The sequence below is a fragment of the Nicotiana tabacum genome, chromosome 3 (assembly GCF_000715075.1).
Source record: "Nicotiana tabacum cultivar K326 chromosome 3, ASM71507v2, whole genome shotgun sequence".
Taxonomy (NCBI): Eukaryota; Viridiplantae; Streptophyta; class Magnoliopsida; order Solanales; family Solanaceae; genus Nicotiana; species Nicotiana tabacum.
The window spans coordinates 46,477,050-46,481,707 of NC_134082.1; the positions used below are offsets into that span (position 1 = coordinate 46,477,050).

Sequence of the window (4,658 nt, forward strand, 5' to 3'; positions counted from 1 at the left end):
ATGCCCTTATTATTTAAGAGCCACCATACTAAGCTTAAGGGCTTTTTGGACCTTCTCCAAACCCAAAAAAATAAAGGCCAAATAAATTAAGATCTCTACGTTCCCACGCTACTAATTGCTCCGGCGGGAAATATTTACACTTTATTTTACGTCTCCAACGTTGGTTCTTCCCAGATTCTAAAAGGATTTTTTTGCTCAAGTTTTTCTCTTTGCCTTACTGCATATATTGTGATGAAGGTACGGCTTTAAATGCTTATTTTCATATCAGAATCATGGTATAAGTTTTTTGTAATTTATTTTTCTTTTGATTTGTTTATGCCACCATTATTTTCATCTTATTTGTCTTTTTTCTTAATCTAACAATCTATATCGATAAAATTTTATACTTTTGTTGGCTTTAAATACAGGTGTTTAATATTTCTGTCGATTTTACGGTAGGTGTCTCAAGAAGTCATTGCCCATGTGGTGATAATGAATGTTATATTAATGGAGAAATTACTGGAAGATCAGATGAAAAACTTAGACATGAAAATATTGACATGGGTAACAGTGACTTGTACAAGGGCAAAGTGTTTAATAGTGATGGTGAATCTTATAATTGCTATGTAAATTTTGCTAAACAAATTGGTTTCTCAATTAGACGAGATCACTATTTTGGAAGTGCAGAACGTCCTACGGGAATTTATAGGAGAGATTACGTTTGCCATCGAGCTGGAAGCCCATGTCCTCAGAAGGTTGTTGAAAAAGAACGACAACGAGACCGAAAATCTTCTAGATATAATTGTAATGCTAAGATGTGTGTTGCAAAAGAAATAATTGATGGCGTCACTTGTTGGATAGTGGTGTATTTTGATAATGTCCACAATCATGAACTATTGAATCATAAGGAAGTGAAATTTCTTCTTGCTTATCAAAATATTGACATTATTGATCAAAAGAGGATTATACTTCTTGCAAAAGCTGGATGTTCAATGAGTTTAATCCGTGCTTGAACTAAAAGAATGCTTGATATTCAAAATGTATACAAATTAGAATTAAAAGTTTTTTTTTTTGTCGTAGGATTCAAAAGGGATGAACAATGAAGCTTTGAGGTGATCCCCAGTTGTTATGAAGTCATTTTGCTCACTAGAAAAAATCAATGTACATCATGATTTATTAACGAAAATTAGCCTTTGTTGTATAGAAATTCTTAATTGCAAGAACTCACTGTTTGTTTATGCACATGAAACTTTGTTGCTAACTTGAAGAATCTGTTATATTTCTGAAAAATGATTGATGAATACAAGAGGAGGGGGACTCCAGGCCTAACCTCCAATATTTACAAAGTTAATGAATAAGCTACTAATTTAGAGACCACAATCATACACGAGACTTCCGTCCCTATTTCAAGAATTACAAGTGCTATGAATATTGAAACTTGTAAAACTTCCGCAGCATCAAATATTTCAGCAGTTGCGCCCTTCAGCTTCTAAATTTCATGATTTGTACAATCACAAGCTTGTAAAACTTTAGACAAACAGTCCACGGGTAAAAACCAGTTGCAACTATTCCAAAAAATCAATCTCTTAGCCATGTCAAGCTATATCATTCATACCCTTTAAAAGAACATATTTCTCAGCCAAGAATTGAATCTGTTACATGACCACCAACATGTGGTGACTGCCCCACATTTTTTATATTTCTGGTTTAACATTCAGTATCCAAAAAAACTGGTTCGACTAATTTCGATATGCGTTGGATGGACACATTGCGGGAAAAGTTCTCCATTCCAAGGGCTCGCAACCGAGATCTCAACCATCTCACCACACCCCTCGGTGATGGGGCTACCACACCTTACTTGTTGCTAATTAAGCTGTATAATGGTGTGCTATATGTATCAAGTAATACGTGAATCTCTGGATATGCATAAGAATTTGTCGACAAGGGGCATGTACACATGAATTATCACCATTATTGATACCAAAGGAGTTAACTTTAGAATCCCTACAAATGTTGGAAAGAAAATTTTTAGTTTGTCATCATTGTTAAATTGCACAGTCAATTATCATACAAAATACATAAATGACAAAGCATTCCATCTAAAGAACTTCAAGAGCTTACAAATCAAAAGCCTTATCATAAAATAGAATTGTGCTACAGATATTTGTTTTTTCTGCTTATTTTTGCACAAGTGTATGGGTCTATACTTTCTATATGAAATTTTTACAACCAAGTACGAAAACACAGGAAAGAAGACATTTATGAAATTAAAATGCTCCCTGCAATGCATGTCTCAATAATTAAAAAGATCTATTTTAGACCTACCGTCGTGAACTTTACTATGAATTGAAAAATTTATTGTGAACTTATCTTTAACGATTGTGAGACGAGTGAAAATCTGAATAGTTCTTACATCGACCCAAAACCAAAACTTTGTGGTACCACTACAAGAGTCGATGCCGCTATCTTTGTTTCCCATCAATTTTACTTGCACAACATCTAAAATTCCAAAACATGGATGAACTTGCAGGGAAATTTGGAAAAAAAGAATTAGACATTATGTTTAAAAGAAGAGGAAAAAATTGGGGGATTATACAATTCCTTGATGATTTATATGATGCTTACAAAATTGATATCGAAAATCGAAGATGAAGCTCATATTATCAATGAATTCATCTCTGCAGCCTAATAAAAATGAGAATAGAACAGAGGTGGAGGGGTTACAAATGGAAGAGAGATCTTAATTTATTTGGGATTTATTTTTTTGGGTTTGGAGAAGGTCCAAAAAGCCCTTAAGCTTAGTATGGTGGCTCTTAAATAATAAGGGCATTTTTGCGAAGGGAAATATGCATACAATGCTAAACCCATATATATGTATGTGTATTCATGAATTGTACTGATTCGACACATGATTATCATTTGTGATTCTCGCCACTACCTCTTCGAGATTAGTCATGATACTTACTGAGTATATGTGGTCGGTTGTACTCATACTATACTCTGAACTTAATTGTGCATATCTAGGAGGCGGACCAACTAAGTGTTGAGTGTTGGACTAGTATTGAGATATTGAGACCAAGGTAGAGTTGCTTCCTAAATGCAACTCCTGATGTCTCCTTTTATTTTCTTAAACATTGTTATTTCAGATAGTGTATTGTATTCCAGACCTGTATTCGCATATTAGAGCTTTGTATACGGCTAAAATCGGAGAGTCCGATTTTGGGATCATCATTGCATTCCATAGCTCGTTGCCAGAAGGCTCGAGGCACAACTTGAGGTTTGATGAACCAAAAGGCTCGAGGCACAGCTCGACCTCGGGGCAGTACAAATCGGTGGATGTGATGAACTAGTGGGAGATTCCCAAGGGAAGTGGTTGAAGCTGACCAAGTCTATAATAATAATGCAAGTCCGTATCATGGCATTAAATAGGAGTACCAGCTGCAAATCTTTGTAATAAATGCATATGTACTATGTTGTGATTCCCTCCCTCCCCCCTATATAAAGGGGACCCTTGTTATTTTTTGCACACATGACATTCAATACAAGAACACGAACATTCTGTGCTCTCTAACTTAAACATTCTCTATTATCTTTCCTTCGATTTATTACTTACATTTATTGCGTTTCGTTGATTGTTTTTCATTTATTACTCATCATTGATCATAAAGAGCTATCATCAAAGATCTTAAGACTGTTAGTCCTTCATCTGCCATCCACAACCTAAGGCTTTAGCTCGACCTCGAGGCCCAGAGTAGACCAGCTCGAGGCCCCGATTCCCAGTCATTCGGTTTGCTTATCGTTTTGTCTTTAAACTCTTATCTCATCTTCCTAACTCACACTTAGCATTTACTGCCTAACAACTAGCATTAAGATAAATCACGTATTTTTAGAACCATAAAATCAAATCTAATTGTAATTACCATTTCCAAGGTAAACAGTTTTGAGCCCACCGTGGGGCTAAAAATAATAATGATTGTTTTTGTGCTGGTTTACTGAAAAATGCAAGTTATTCTTTACACTTTTTCTTGTCCAAGAATCTTTGATTTCAGGTCAAATTGTCTAACTCGGTGAATGCACATGAAAGCAATGGTCTTGAGGACCATGGAAAGAATGGTATAGTTGTTTCAGGCGTCAGTGTGCCACTGCGAAACCCTGAAGACGCACCAGTACCAATCCCCGTGGATGTAGTCTCACGAATTGCCCAATACGTCGATATAAGCTCCCACACTAATGGGAGTATACGCCAAGAAAACCAACAAGAAGTTCAGAAAACCCCAGCTTGAGAGGAACAAGAGGTTAAACTTCACGTTATTTTTGAGATGTTGTAGGCACAACAGCTGGCGATTGCTCAACTGCAAAACCACCAAAAAACTCCAAGCACAGCAGCACCGGAAACGGCTCCTCGAGCCGAACATGTAATGGAAAGATCGAGCAACAACGGGTCAGCAGCCGACCCCGCTATCATAAAGATTCTCGAGGACCTCACAAAGAGGATTGAATCCGGCAAAAAGAAGATAGAAGCCAATGATAAAAAGATGGAGACCTACAATTCAAGGGTCGACCAAATCCCGGGCGCACCCCTGATCCTAAAGGATGTTGATTCAAAGAAATTCGTACAAAAGCCATTCCCATCAAGTGCGGCTCCGAAGCCCATCCCGAAGAAATTCAGAATGTCTGAT

General features: G+C 36.7%; 1 long non-coding RNA gene across 1 annotated transcript; it reads right to left on the minus strand.

Annotated features, from left to right (window-relative positions):
• Positions 1-1,241: 1,241 nt before the first annotated feature.
• On the minus strand, positions 1,242-2,682 carry LOC107761812 (uncharacterized). Its single transcript, XR_012703839.1, has 2 exons — positions 2,393-2,682; positions 1,242-1,983 (listed from the first exon to the last, which is right to left on the minus strand). It is a non-coding gene; the product is annotated as an uncharacterized LOC107761812 (long non-coding RNA).
• Positions 2,683-4,658: the final 1,976 nt, after the last annotated feature.